Raw genomic sequence first — 17,459 nt, forward strand, 5'->3', positions numbered from 1 at the left:
AGCAATGAAACTAGCTTGAACTGCACAACTACCCAACATATTCACAGCTATCACAAACTCATTCATCATCCAAAAACTGTGCTGCACTACAAAACTCCATTCTAGTAACAAGTTCTTATTACTGACAAATAAAGTCAAATAATGCTGCAGGACACTCCTGTCTACTCATAATATGTTACTAAACTCTGGAAAAGTATCCCCACACAAATAAAACTCTAAAACTCAATAGTTTTAAACTACTGCTTAAACAACATCTTAACCAATCTTGGTCCTGCACATGTTCATCACAAGCTTAAGACTTTGTGCTCACCATACAATGCTCACCAAATACTCTTCTTAAACAGAATACTGTCAGCCTCTGACTGAAATGACAAAACAATTTTTTTACATAACTGCTGCCTGTACAATCCATTAAGTTGCATGTGTGCTCTTTAGTAATTTCTACCTCTGTAAAATCTTAGAATGTATAAATGTAACTACTGTATGTGTATTCATGTAAATATAAATGTTGTGTTTAACTAGAATTTAGTATAATACAATCTAAGCAAATGGAGCTTTTCTCCCTGGACCTCTGTTGAAAATGTGTATTATCCAGTCAGATTTTCCTGGTAAACAAAGACAAATAATTAAAAAAAAATAATATATATATATATATATATATATATATATATATATATATATATATATATATGTGTGTGTGTGTGTGTGTGTGTGTGTCTGTGTATAGATACACAGACACACACACACACATATATATATATATATATATATATATATATATATGTATGTATGTATATAATACAGACGTATATTATATAGCTATACAGAGAATGATATATACACATTATATATATATATATATATATATATATATATATATATAGACACACACACACATTTATTTAACATTTGCTTACCAGGAAAGTCCGACTGGGACAGAGTCCATTTTCAGCAGAGGACAAGGAAGAAACGGTTCAGACGCATGTCTTTGGAACGTCAGAGGAAACTCACCCTAATGAAGGGAGGAAATGCAGACTCCACACAGAAGGTACCCAAGCCAAGAATTAAACCTGAGAACGTCTTGCTGTGAGGCGACAATGCTAACTGCTGCACCACTGCGTGCCCGGTACAATATATGGTACAATACAAAAATAAGCATAGCTACAGTACTTGTAAAACAAGAACAGAACCTCAATACAAGGCAAAAAAAAAAAACTGCAGAATAACAATTGACAAAGGAAGATAAAACTATACATGCACAGAAGCTATATGTATAGCAGAAATACAGCCATGACAACACATAATTGGTTTAACTCTCTTGATATCTAGCAATCACTCTTTCTTCTCCAGGGTATAGTTCTTAGCAGGGAATGGCAGTGACACTAATCAAAAGGACATAGTTCCTACAATCATGCACTTCTCTAACATGAAAGTAATATAACCCAGTGATCACACACAGATCTATCAAATCTCATAACTACGTTCACCTTTTTATAGTAAAATGTGCCAAAAGTGACATTAGGCAGCCACACTACCCACAGCTGCAGGGGCTTGACATTATGGGTGCCCCACAAAAGCTGCCACTGATTGGGGAAAAGGAGGGCAGACAAACGATTCATTCTCTCCTCATGCACTTTATCTTAAACAAGGTAATGTGAGTAATTGGAGAATGAATGTGAAATAATAATACAAACACACATCCTGCTTGCAAGCTCATAATTATTACGTACTGTGTGAGACAAGCAGTGTAAATAAGCAGCCTAGAGCGATCAGTCTCAGTGCTCAAGAAGAGAGCAGTCACCCTTGATCTTCAGAGAGGGTTTTTCTCTTTCTTAGACTTTCATAAATATTGGCAGGAAACAATATACTGTAATTCTCAACTTATTTACTCAAGAATTCTGGACAAAGCGAAAAATAACAGAGCACTGAAGTCACAAAATCAGGAACAATTTATTTTTACGCTAATAACACATTTTGCAACAACATACATTCTTTGAACAATAAGATGTGTGACACTACACTTTCCCTCAAAAACTATTTGATTTTCTTGTATATCAGCTGAGGATTGCAATCAGTCAATATTGTCTGACTTTAGATGTTCATACTTCTTGTTCTCAAAATGACATTGTGATACAAAACCTGTCATTACAATGGCATGTGTGTGTATGTGTGAAGGGGGGCTGAAGTATGAGAATAAAAACAGTTTTCCATCCATAAGTCCAGATTAGATTTGAACTTGGTTAAATTTGTAGCCATTCTAATGTATGTGGTAGCCAGTTCCATAATTATGGTATAATATGTATAATATATTTACTATGTAAGGAACATTTACAATGTGTAATTTGGAAAGTAATACCCCAATACTTGTGAGTTCAAAGAGTTATTTATTATTTTTTGTTTATTTGACATTTGTTGACCGGGAATGTCTGACTGAGCTTGTGCCCTTTCCCAGCAGAGGCCCGGGGAGAAAGGTATTACATACACCACAAAAATGTTTACAAACAATACAGTACATATGAGGTAATATAAACATGCATTATAATATCTGGATTCCCAGTTGTAGCATGAGAGTTTAAAGGTGTTATTTACAAAAAAAAAAAAAAGACAATAAAACAATATGTTAAAGTCATTCATATATTTCCAGTACATAAGGACTTCACCATTTAGAGGGGAAGTAATGACAGTTAACTCAGAGTTTAAGAAAAGAGTACAGAAGTACTGTAAATCAAATCTTAGTTCTTACAGGCAACATCATGTACATCAGTAATAATAAACAGAGGGGAAGCTGATGGAGAGAGCAGGTAATAGAAAAAGTAAAGTAACGAGGAAAAAAGGGGGGTGGCTATGGGTAAAAGAGGGAAAATTAGAGATTTTTTTTAAATGTGTAAATAAGAGAAGAGAGTAGAGGTAGTTAGAATCCAGTAAAACCTGAGAAAGGAGAGTAAGCTAATTAGGAAAAGAAGGGAGGGAGGTAAATATGAATAGTGGAGAAATTAAGTGAAAAGGGTATTAGGAGTTAAGATTTCTATAGCAAAAATTATGTATGAATTGAGAAGGGGATGTATGCAAAGAGGGCCAAGTGATTACGTTCACTGTGGTTGTGTACAGGAGCAAGTCCAGGTATTTGTAAAGTGGACTTTTAGGGTGATTTTAAATGGTGGGGCTATGTAAAAGATCTGATTGTTAAAGGCAGCTTATTCCAGTGGATAGAGGGAAGATAGTTGTAGAGGGTTTCACTAATTGATTTTTTAGGTTTATAGATGTCAAGGATCATAATTTTCAAGGCTCAGTATGATTGCCTTACCTTTAAAATACTTGTAATGCATGGGGAACAAATTCAGATAACTGCATCTTTTATTATAACAGGTAATTTACAGATGGTAAACACTTAATGAAAAGTTTTTGAACAGACTCCAATTTCTGTAATTCACATTTGTTATACATACAGAATGTCATGTAGCACACCAACATATATCTTTATAAAGGATCTCTCTCAATGACAGTGATTTGAACAGTAAACCTAAATTTCTTGGTGCCCTAATTTTGGTGACATGTAAGTGAGCTTGAATCGAAAGTTTATCAGCCATAATTCCTAAATCTTTATATTCATTTATGGCTGATAATATACATTCATTAAGCAGAATTTATTTAACAGTCTTTCCAAAACAAAGGACCTGAAACTTATTAGAGCTAAATGCAACCATTAATGTTTGCCATGTTTGTCATTGAAATGTTCACCTGATGATGCAATAAAGCTAATTTTACAATCATCAGCATGTTTATTGGGCCAACACACATTACAAACAGGACTGGTGAAAAATACCAAATTAAACAAAACATGGACCTAAAACAGACCTCTGAGGTACCTGACACCCTATAGGTAAGTATTCAGACTGTCTTCCATGCTGATAAATTATTTAAAAATGTATTTATGTCATTGAAATGTTCATCTGATGATGTAATGAAGCTAGTTTTACAAACACCAGCATGTTTATTGGACTGACAAACATTATAAACAGGACTGGTGGAAAACAAATTAAATGAAAATGGACCTAAAACAGACCTCTGAGGTACCTGACACCCTATAGGTAAATACAAAAATAAGCATAGCTACAGTACTTGTAAAACAAGAACAGAACCACAATACAAGGCAAAAAAAAAAACTGCAGAATAACAATTGACAAAGGAAGATAAAACTATACATGCACAGAAGCTATATGTATAGCAGAAATACAGCCATGACAACACATAATTGGTTTAACTCTCTTGATATCTAGCAATCACTCTTTCTTCTCCAGGGTATAGTTCTTAGCAGGGAATGGCAGTGACACTAATCAAAAGGACAAAGTTCCTACAATCATGCACTTCTCTAACATGAAAGTAATATAACCCAGTGATCACACACAGATCTATCAAATCTCACAACTACGTTCACCTTTTTATAGTAAAATGTGCCAAAAGTGACATTAGGCACCCACACTACCCACAGCTGCAGGGGCTTGACATTATGGGTGCCCCACAAAAGCTGCCACTGATTGGGGAAAAGGAGGGCAGACAAACGATTCATTCTCTCCTCATGCACTTTATCTTAAACAAGGTAATGTGAGTAATCGGAGAATGAATGTGAAATAATAATACAAACACACATCCTGCTTGCAAGCTCATAATTATTACGTACTGTGTGAGACAAGCAGTGTAGATAAGCAGCCTAGAGCGATCAGTCTCAGTGCTCGAGAAGAGAGCAGTCACCCTTGATCTTCAGAGAGGGTTTTTCTCTTTCTTAGACTTTCATAAATATTGGCAGGAAACAATATACTGTAATTCTCAACTTATTTACTCAAGAATTCTGGACAAAGTGAAAAATAGAGCACTGAAGTCACAAAATCAGGAACAATTTATTTTTACGTTAATAACACATTTTGCAACAACATACATTCTTTGAACAATAAGATGTGTGGCACTACACTTTCCCTCAAAAACTATTTGATTTTCTTGTATATCAGCTGAGGATTGCAATCAGTCAATATTGTCTGACTTTAGATGTTCATACTTCTTGTTCTCAAAATGACATTGTGATACAAAACCTGTCATTACAATGGCATGTGTGTGTATGTGTGAAGGGAGCTGAAGTATGAGAATAAAAACAGTTTTCCATCCATAAGTCCAGGTTAGATTTGAACTTGGTTAAATTTGTAGCCATTCTAATGTATGTGGTAGCCAGTTCCATAATTATGGTATAATATATTTACTATGTAAGGAACATTTACAATGTGTAATTTGGAAAGCAATACCCCGATACTTGTGAGTTCAAAGAGTTATTTATTATTTTTTGTTTATTTGACATTTGTTGACCGGGAATGTCTGACTGAGCTTGTGCCCTTTCTCAGCAGAGGCCCGGGGAGAAAAGTATTACATACACCACAAAAATGTTTACAAACAATACAGTATATATGAGGTAATATAAACATGCATTATAATATCTGGATTCCCAGTTGTAGCATGAGAGTTTAAAGGTGTTATTTACAAAAAAAAAAAAAAAAAGACAATAAAACAATATGTTAAAGTCATTCATATATTTCCAGTACATAAGGACTTCACCATATAGAGGGGAAGTAATGACAGTTAACTCAGAGTTTAAGAAAAGAGTACAGAAGTACTGTAAATCAAATCTTAGTTCTTACAGGCAACAGCATGTACATCAGTAATAATAAACAGAGGGGAAGCTGATGGAGAGAGCAGGTAATAGAAAAAGTAAAGTAACGAGGAAAAAAGGGGGGTGGCTATGGGTAAAAGAGAGAAAATTAGAGATTTTTTTAAATGTGTAAATAAGAGAAGAGAGTAGTGGTAGTTAGAATCCAGTGAAATCTGAGAAAGGAGAGTAAGCTAATTAGGAAAAGAAGGGAGGGAGGTAAATATGAATAGTGGAGAAATTAAGTGAAAAGGGTATTAGGAGTTAAGATTTCTATAGCAAAAATTATGTATGAATTGAGAAGGGGATGTATGCAAAGAGGGCCAAGTGATTAAGTTCACTGTGGTTGTGTACAGGAGCAAGTCCAGGTATTTGTAAAGTGGACTTTTAGGGTGATTTTAAATGGTGGGGCTATGTAAAAGATCTGATTGTTAAAGGCAGCTTATTCCAGTGGATAGAGGGAAGATAGTTGTAGAGGGTTTCACTAATTGATTTTTTAGGTTTATAGATGTCAAGGATCATAATTTTCAAGGCTCAGTATGATTGCCTTACCTTTAAAATACTTGTAATGCATGGGGAACAAATTCAGATAACTGCATCTTTTATTATAACAGGTAATTTACAGATGGTAAACACTTAATGAAAAGTTTTTGAACAGACTCCAATTTCTGTAATTCACATTTGTTATACATACAGAATGTCATGTAGCACACCAACATATATCTTTATAAAGGATCTCTCTCAATGACAGTGATTTGAAAATTAAACCTAAATTTCTTGGTGCCCTAATTTTGGTGACATGTAAGTGAGCTTGAATCGAAAGTTTATCAGCCATAATTCCTAAATCTTTATATTCATTTATGGCTGATAATATACATTCATTAAGCAGAATTTATTTAACAGTCTTTCCAAAACAAAGGACCTGAAACTTATTAGAGCTAAATGCAACCATTAATGTTTGCCATGTTTGTCATTGAAATGTTCACCTGATGATGCAATAAAGCTAATTTTACAATCATCAGCATGTTTATTGGGCCAACACACATTACAAACAGGACTGGTGAAAAATACCAAATTAAACAAAACATGGACCTAAAACAGACCTCTGAGGTACCTGACACCCTATAGGTAAGTATTCAGACTGTCTTCCATGCTGATAAATTATTTAAAAATGTATTTATGTCATTGAAATGTTCATCTGATGATGTAATGAAGCTAGTTTTACAAACACCAGCATGTTTATTGGACTGACAAACATTATAAACAGGACTGGTGGAAAACAAATTAAATGAAAATGGACCTAAAACAGACCTCTGAGGTACCTGACACCCTATAGGTAAATATTCAGACTGTCTTCCATGCTGATAAATTATGTCGTTAAAATGTTCATCTGAAGATGTAATTAAACCAATGTTACAGTAATCAGTATGTTTATTGGCCCAACAAACATTACAAACAGGACTGGTGGAAATACCAAATTAAACAATAATAGACCTAAAACAGACCTCTGAGGTACACCATATCTTGTGCGGTTAACCAATTCATAATCAAGTTAATCATATAAGGATTGTAGTCATATCCAGCAAAGGCAATGCATATTGCATGATGAGAAAGAGTATCAAATGCCTTAGTGAGATCCAAAAACACAAGTCCCAGCGATAAGCCTTCATCGATAGCTAGTGTAATCTGGTCATAGAATTCTAGAATAGCCATGAGTATTGCTCTACCAGGGGTAGAGCCATGTTGACCTAGATCAGTTTTATTTTTACTGTTTACAGGGTCTAAGAGAAGTTGGGTAATACACCTTTTAAAACCATTACCTAATAAGGAAGTCAAACTAATCGATCTATAGTTTTTAACATTCAATTTATCTCCTTTCTTCACAACAGGAGTCACAGAAGAAGATGCTTTTCATGATTCCCGAACTAGACCTTGTTGTAAAAGTCTATTAAAATTTATGCAATATAGTCAGTGTTTCTTGTATATTTACTATTAAACTTCCAGGTTCCACTGACATACTATTCCTTACTTTGCTTGGTCTGTCATAATTAAAGTTAGTCATATACTTTGAACTGGAGTTAACAAAAAGTCTCACTATCCCATTTCCACATAGTCGAAGAATTTATCATAAGACTGAATAAATTTGAAATTACTAGCCACATACCTCCCCAACATAATGTGTCTATCTGAAACATGGCTCCGGCCATCAACCAAAGACAATGAGATCCTACCTCCTGGTTACAATATACTTAGGGCAGATAGAGTAAAGAAAAGAGGAGGTGGAATAGCCGTCTTATATAATAGCACACTTAACATCATAACTAACCCTATACAACCACCCCAGGTCTCTAACGCTGAAATACTAGCTCTAAAAATTCTACTAAATAATCATAAGGGCATTAACCTAATTGTCACCTATATTCCCCCTAGGAACAATGTAGAAACACTAGAGGTCATTCTACATTGGATAGCCATCAACTACCCTCAAGAAACCATTGTCCTGGGCGATGTTAATATTGACTGGAACCAATGCACAGCACAGTCCAACCCCATCCCTGTTAACCTACATGGATTTTCTCAGATAATATCATCTCCCACACGTACAGGTAACAATAACCAAAAAGAGAGTATACTAGACTGGATACTCACCAACAGTCATCCCCAGAACTATATGTCTGGAACTTTCCCTAATGATCTTAGTGATCACCTGCTCACATACATCATGAAAGACAAAATTAATTGTACAAGCTTACCTATTTATAGGTCTATCAGATCCAAGAAAAACTTTGACCCAACTAAATTTCAACTTGAACTCAAATCATGTAACTGGACAAAACTAAAGTTCCTTCCCCTTGATGAGGCAGTGTCATCATTTAACAATTCATTCCTTACTATACTTGACTCGCATGCCCCTAAACGCTCAATAAGAATTAAAACTCAACTAGCACCCTGGCTAACAACAGACACCAAAACCAAAATAACAACTAGAGACAAAGCGTGGGATAAATGGGGCACTACCAAACTACCCCTAGATCGTATCAAATTCCAACAACTTAGAAATGAGACTAAAAAAGCCATCATACTAGATAAGAAAAATTACTTCTACAATCTGCAACATAAACATCAAAATAACCCTCAAAAGTACTGGGCAGGCATAAATAAACTTCTCCAACCAGGCAAATCCACTACTCCGACCCCAGGAACATTATCTGACAAGAGCCAAGAAGATATAGCCAATTCATTCAATACTTTCTTCACAGAAACCATCCAGTCATTAGCTAACCAACTTTCTCCTCCCCACACTTCTATAAACACTATACCCGACTCACCACTCTCTTTTAACTTCCAGCCAGTGTCCACATCCTTTATCAGATCCCTTTTGAAAAAACTGAAGCCAACCACCCTTTCAGCCGATCTTCTGCCGGCTGAATACCTGCAAATTGCTGCAGATGTCGTAGCCTACCCTATCTCAATCCTAATTAACAGAACCATAACCGAGGCCTCAATCCCCTCAATTTGGAAAATATCCTATGTTATTCCACTCCACAAAGGAGGTTCATCCACAGAACTAGACCTATAGCCATACTATCACCACTTGCCAAAATTATGGAAAAGTGCATGCACAACCAACTAATGCTCTATCTAACCCAAAATAAACTACTCACAGACTCTCAATATGGATTCAGACCCCATCATAGTACAACCACTGCCCTCCTCTCTTTTACTGAAAACATTAATCTTAACCGGAATAATAAAAAAATATCCTCCGCTCTCTTCCTGGACCTATCGAAAGCCTTCGATATGGTAAACCATCAGTTACTTCTATATACTTTAAAATCCCTGTATCTAGATACTCCAGCCCTTGACTGGTTTCAAGTTTACCTCACTGGGAGACAACAAGCAGTAATGTGGCAAAACAAGCTCTCCTGCCTACTACCAAATACCATAGGAGTTCCTCAAGGTTCCATATTAGGACCTCTCCTCTTTTCAGTCTTCATAAACGACATCCAAACAGTCATCCCTGAAGCCACCTGCATTCAATATGCAGATGACTCGACTATAATATGTTCCAATGCCTCTCTTGCAAATCTACTAACTACCACCCAACATAGCTTCACCAAAGTCGAAAACTGGCTTGCCAACCATCTCCTGATCTTAAATCCAAACAAAACCAAGTTACTTCTCTTCTACCCAACCAATAGATCTCCGACTGAAAACTTCACTATAAAATCCAATAATGGGACCATCATCTCCCCAGACACCTATACAAAGCTATTAGGAGTAAACATTGACAATAAACTCAGATTTGATATACATATCAACCAAGCCATTAAGTCAGTCAACAAGAAACTTGGGACCCTATATAGAATTAAAGCCTTCCTTACCCCGAATGCCAGGGCAGCCACAGCCTGTTCACACCTTCTCTCTACCCTACTATATGCCTCTCCTGTCCTCACTCACCTTAACAAATCTGATCTGGCCAAGCTCTCATCCTGCTATAATCACATTGCCAGGTTCGTTACAGGCCTACCCTACAGAACACACCACTGTACTAACCTGAAAAAGCTTGGATGGATAGAATTCCCACTCCTTCTTCACCAGTCCCAACTCATAGAGGCCTTCAAAATCCTTAAACAACCTGAGAATACCCCAGCACTAAAGAATTTAATGACTCCCTACTCCAATCTAAGCTGCCTTCGCTCAGCAAACAGACTCCTTGTCCAAACAACTAAATCTCTCAACCTAGGTGGTGACGCGCTATTTGCCAACACCACTGGTAAAATATGGAACTCTCTCCCAAATAACATCATGCTTGCAACTTCTCTAAGTCAATTCAAAAATAGTCTAAAACTCCACTTCAAGTCACACTGGCTATGTCCTTGCTCAAACCCAGACTAGCTCTGTGCCATTAACTAAAACATAAACAACTAGCTAAGATGATAAGTACTTTGTATACTGTGATAAAGAAATATGTATCCTGTCTAACTCTATGTCATTATACTGCCTACCGTCCTTGCTAATATGTTAATAATGTTACATTTGTAGTAATCTCAGAAATAGTAATGGCAGTCTTGTACTTGTATGTAAATAGCCTATGTTTTTGTTAAGTTCTTTCAGCTCATTTACTGTACCTAATTATCAATGTAACTCTGTTGGAGCTTTTCTCCCCGGGCCTCCACTGAAAAAGGACATGCATCCAGTCGGACCATCCCGGTTAACAAATATAAAATAAATAAATAAATAATAAATAAATACCTGTGGCTCAGATATTAACATTTCTTGGTGAATTACAGGTGATACAGGATTGCAAGTGTTAGTCATAAATAATTTCTTATCATCACCTGCAAATGCCTTTCATAAGTTATTTTCTCCTCTTTCAGACGCAACTTAAACTGTTTGCACATTTTATTAAGAATATTTTTATTGTGTCTTGTTAGAAACTTTCTAAATATTATTTTCCCTTTTATATTATTTCACTAAGCAGTTGTTCCACCAAAAATGATACATTTGTTTTTGCAGTACTTATGTATTATCGCAACCAGATTTTCTCAGTTGCGAAAAGTGCATACCTGCACAGATACAACTGCATATGATAGTTGAAACTGTCATTCTAAGTTGTTAGTACTGCCAAAAAAATTTAAATTACTTTTACAAACATGAACAGTTTCAGAAATCCTTTTCCTGTTTTGCGTGCCTTATAGACGCACACCTGACTTACCATTGCTGCTTTCACCCTGAACTGCATTCCTTGCTTTCTTAGCATGTGGACTTAAAATAACAGAAATGCTGACAGTAAAATGCAGACAGAAAGCCAAGCAGTATGTTATTTTCCTTTTTTTTTAAATGCATCTTCAAATAATCCAAAACCTGGGTTGTACAACTGACAGTAAATTAATTAAACGACAAAGAAACATGCAGCAGGTGGGCTTCAAATAACAGAAATGCTGGCAGTATTGTATAACACAGGTTTTGGATTATTTGAAGATGCGTTTAAAAAAAAACTAAAAAAAACAGAAGTACCCAAAGAGTGTTGTGCTACAAGGACCCACATTAGACAACATTTGTACAACTATACTGACCGTATTTCATAATCGTTAAGCAACTGGTATTGCCATTAACAATCTGGTTGCGATAATACGCAAGTACCGTTTTTGCTTATCATAAGGTGCCTCTGTCTTATCTATATAACTAATAATAATAATTTCAAGTTTATGTATTCCAGCATGGTCATCACAAATAGTCTTATCATACTTGGTCAGATTACTAATAATCTCATCACAGTTATGTAGACTAAAATTATACTTTTTATAAGACATAGATGACTTAGTCCCTGTGGACTTAACCTAAAAATCAATGGGTTTACGATCTAATATTCCATGGGGCATTTCAGGGCAATAATATTGACAAGTATGTCCAAAATATTACTATTCCTTGTTGGTGTTCGTATTAATCGTGACCAACCATGATCTAGAATAATATACAAAAAAATCATGATCAGAAAAGGGTACTAGTATAATTAACTTGAGCTATCTTTGGGTAATATAGGTCCCTAATCAGAATCACATTATTACAGCCCATGCTAAGACAATGTAAATGGTTCTTATTCGATATTTTCTCCAGTGATAGTTTCCTATAGGAGATTATAAACCTGATATCTTCCTTATCTATTCTAACTTTTAAATATACAACTAATGTCTTATTTGTAATATCCTTAAAATAATGTCAGAGGTCACTGTATTATCAACAAGAACAGCAGCACCATTCTTAGATTCTCTGAAATAGTCATATTTTATTTAACCTGGGAACACTAATTCACAGCTATCCCATAGTTCAACTACTGTAACAGAGGAATTTTCTACATTTAATACACTTACTAATTCATGTGCTTAATTGTGAGGACTTTGTACATTGCAGAAGTATACTTCTATAGAACTGTTAAGCCATCATTGATTGATTTTGTTTTACTTATAAAAAGTCTTGATTTTGTATTTTATTTACTAAAGACAAACTTTGCACCATATGGACTTAAGCAAAATTCATCTTTACCAAACATTCAATGATCATTTTTAAATTCCTACCAATAAGTTATTAACTGTAGAGAATATGCTGTACATAGTTGCCCGAGGCAAGTGTTAAACTGCAATGCAGTCATTCACTGAAGGTGAATATGGAGGAACACAGACTTTTTAAGACTGAGATTGAAGAACATAAGTGGAAATTTTAAGGTTCAGAATGAGAAACATTCCTCATAATGAGGCACACTTGAGAGGTTGGGGGGGTTGCAAAGCATTTAGGAGAAATAAGTTGGATAATGTCTTTTACTTTCCATCACATGCATTAGTCTTAAACATGATGGCGACCATCTTTGGTGGCTTGGCAGGAGCAGGATGTGTGTGAAAGGAACTGTCCATTCGCTCAGTTTATTCATGAGCTCTGTTTTCATCTAACACCTGAAAGAAATTCTGTACAGGAAATGGCCTTCCTCTAATTTGCCTGAAGCATGAGTACACAAAAAGTCTGCTTGTGCATCTTGTGATAGACTATTTTCACCACTTCTTAGCTATGGACACATGCAGTTGTGATGGGCACATACATAACGCTTCTAGGTAGAAGTTAAAAAGACATTACCTTTCAGAAATAAGGCATAAAATGCACCACAGATGATCCAGACCCTTAGAGCTTATAGAAGGTCCAGTGGCCCCCATACTTCAATCTGTATTAGTGGACTTTGACTTGAACTTCATGATAGCATCTACCCTGAAATCCACCTGTTTTATAACAAGCCCTACTCACAGTGTTTGTGTGGGGGCTAGAAATGGTGTGGTCATTATTTCCTTAATTTTCTTCATGATCAAACCTCAGAGGTGTGCACTGGATGTTGCTATTGTTTGTATAGGGGCTGGGGACACTGTAGTCATTATTTCTTAACTTTCCTCACAAATCTCAGGAATGAGCATACAAAGTCACTAAACCTGTGTTGGAAGGTTTATCCCAAAAAAATAACTAGTGTCAAAATCACTTACTGAAACTAAATGCCAAAAAATGTATTATTGTATCCTTTGAGAAGTCATCTACCCTAGGGAAATACCATGCTGACAACATGCCCTTAAGAGGTAGCCCAGTTGTTTGGGATTTGGGAACTTAAGTGGACAGTGACCTAACTTTTGACCAACATGTGTCTATTGTAAGAAGGTCCTTCTATACTGCACAGATTATAAACAAAAGGATTGTGTCTAGATCTAGGGAAGTCACTGTCCCCCTTTACTCAGCCCTCACTAGGTCAATCATTGAATACAATGCCTCCTTTGGCATGTATCTGTTCAAACACATTCCGCAACTGCAATGGCCATAGAGACACCTTTCTGAAAGGATACAAGGCTTAAACAATACCTTCCTACATGGACCAACTCAAAGTCCTTTTACTATACTCGATATCCTACAGACTGCTAAGAGGTGACCTGTATCTGGCATATAAGGCATCCTCTGACCCATTACTGATGGATTTACTGCATATCAGGAAGTTAAATGGCATCAGAAATAGTTGGTCTGGGGATCTACATCTCTTTTGCAACAGCAATAGAATGGTTTGCTGGGACAGATACATTTCCCAAAGGATACCACTGCTGTGGAACAGACTCCTCAACCACATAAAACAAACTTCATCCCTGGCCATAAAATTAAGTGGAACTTAGAACTATGGATGGGAAAAAGAAAATTTACCCCAGGACTGTCCCTGTACTACTAATGGACAGAGGCAGCTTCTACATGTGTTATCCCATACATGGGTCCCTTCAAATTATCTATGGTATAATCACGGTTATTCTTATTAAGGGTAATATGGTTAATTATTGACCATGAGATGGGTAAGGCCAATCTATAACCAAATGGGATAGGTTATTATGAATATAAAAAGGGAAATTAGCTAGGCTTAAAATGGCCCGCAAGGGCAGCTAACCTAGTGTTTACCTATGAACCTGGAAGATATCACATGTACTCTTTTTTACTATTTGTGTAGTTTTCCTATGCACTACCTCTAGTCTTTCAATGTCCTGGAAATTAACTGCAGAATTGTTGGGTTCAGTTTTCATCCAATTAGTAATAATTGTTGATGACAGAAAATACGCATCTTAACAAGCTAAATTCTACTTACTTCAAATTTGTAACAGGGAAAGAAAAAGACCTTTAACAGCTATTTCTGCAACATGGAAGAATAACATAATTGCAAAACAGAGCATTCAGCATGTAAGAATGCAAAATACTCCATAGCCAGGAATAACAGTAGTAAGGATACACATTAAATACTATGTGGGCATATACAATACAGAACATGACAGTTTGACCAAGAGGATGATTTCTCAATTAGTACTTCAAGAACAAACAAATAAAAATGTAATAATAATAAAAATAAAAAATACATATAACTATTAAAGCTTCTTGTACTTCATTTATGAAATTTCAGTCAAATCTCCCATAATGGGTAAATGCAATTTTTAAAAATGCATTTTCTGCAAGATGCACTTATTTTGAACAGCTGTTTTGTTGCAACTTATATATAATAAGCTGTAAATGGCATAGCAAATAAATAACTGTTGCCGATGAGATAGTAGTCTGTGTTTAAAGCGTGTACATCGCAGGTGATTACAGACTGTAGTGAAGAAATTAGTGTAATAAACAATACTCTACACAGGGAAATCCCATGATTTGGAGTGCTGCTCCCTGAATAACCTTATCTTACTTCACACCCCATCTTGCCACAACATACTGTATGGCAACACACTAAATCAAGACTTCTTATGATAAAATCTGTAAACACAGGAAAAGGAAAGTTATGCAGCACCATGAATCCAAATTCTCGACAGCAATGTATCTTTAAAGAAATTTGAATAAACAAATATATCCTTAAACCACCCAATGGAAGACTTCAGCCAAATGTTTCTCTCTATTGGGTTCACTCCTCTTTGTTGGGAATCATCCCACATCAGTGTCACAGAAGGGACAGTCATAAAAAGAATGTCAGATCTCCCCTTTATCGCGATTCTTTCATATCCAAAAATGAAAGGATAAGACTCCAAAGTCAAGGTGACCCTTTCCACTTGTCAAAGGAATCATGACAGTACCATACCTCAGGAAGTAGGCAGGTAGGTAGGTTGGCGAGTAGAATACTGCACCTTTTGATCTGTTACTTTTAACAGTCCGGAGTTACATCTGGTGCAAGCTACATTTCCAAAGCATTTATGATCTGGGACATCACAGTGACTGACTCAAAAATGAGTACCGAGCTATTGATTCAAATTAATTGGGTCAGAGTTTAACTAACTATAGGACGATATTCAGGACTTGTCTTTCAAAATTCCAGCGTGAAAGTCCGGACTGCAATGTCTGATACTTGTATGACCAGTAGTCCATGCTGCAGCACTGCTGATGTCCTGGACTTAAGTTCCCCTACAGGAAGCAGCAGAAGCTAGGACTTTACTGGTTCAAATTTGTTTACCTTTTTGCTGCCTGGGTCAGTCCCACTAAGCATAAGGCCTATTTTTATTTAATACCTATGATGGTATTAAAATTGATTACAGCAGTAATTTGGCAAGGACATTGTGGAAATGCTCCTACTCTTTTATTGATGGCCCTTTCCAGTTCCTGTTTAAACAGCTGTGTTGGGTGCCATGGAGGTGTAGTATAAAAGGGAGATGGTAGTGACAGAGCAAAACAGATGACTCTAACATCACGGATGGTTTACCTGAGATCTTACTTCAACCCAGCGGAACTGCAAATGGTGCCATAGATGTTTCCTCATCCGAGATGATGGAATGAGTGATCTCAGAGTTGGAATAATTTCCTACTGGTACATAAACAGGAGCCCAAAATGATGTGCTAGAGGGTTGAATTGAAAACCTGCATCAATGCTCCTTGACTGAAGGAAAAAAAGGTGCTACAGAGAACAGACCAAGAGAAAAATGTTGTGCAAGTGTTGGAAGGAAAGGGACCACTGCACATTTTCTACAAAGGTGCCGAGCACTGCTTTCTTGTTTTCAGGTGTTGGAAAAGCAGTCAATGATCTGAGTTATTATGTATTTTGGGAGACTGCACATAGACCCATAGGTGCAGTAGTATAGCAAGTTAGTGCTGACACACTTATGAGTCTGAGAAGCCATTTGACATGTGCTTCAAATCTAAACAGTATTGAGTTTCTGTTTTTTGACTCCCTGAATACTAAGACTTTACTAAAAACCTACACTTGTCTTCATTAAATGGACAGCAGGTGTAGAAAGATACAGGCATTTGCAGGCATTACACTATTCCATTTACAAAGACTTTCTTTGTCAATAAATTATACCATTTGGGTGACACTAAATAGTGAAAGAAATGGAATATGGACTGGATGTAGAAAAGGGATATGCTGTTAAAAATAAAGAAAATGATGAACCCAGGAATACTGGTGATTTATTTTTAAGGGGAAAAATAATATCTGAAATCTGGGAGAAACTAGATGTTTCTTTTGTGATGGTAATGGACCTATACAGAAAATGGGTCCATTTGCTTTCCTGAGGGATGTATGGGGAACTGAAACAACTATTAAGTTCTAGAAAACTGTGACTGAAAATACTGAAATTAAATAATTAGAGGCGGGGAAGTCAGAGGTATTGAGAGAGAGATCTACTGTAGGAGAAGATAAGATGGAAGCAGAGTGGTGATATAAAGATATTACAGCTGTTACTGGACTGGAACTAAAATAAAGGAGGCTCGGTGATGCAGCGGTTAGCGTTGTCGC

This window comes from Protopterus annectens, chromosome 9.part0 (genome assembly GCF_019279795.1).
Source record: "Protopterus annectens isolate FY-2018-M chromosome 9.part0, PAN1.0, whole genome shotgun sequence".
NCBI lineage: Eukaryota > Metazoa > Chordata > Ceratodontiformes > Protopteridae > Protopterus > Protopterus annectens.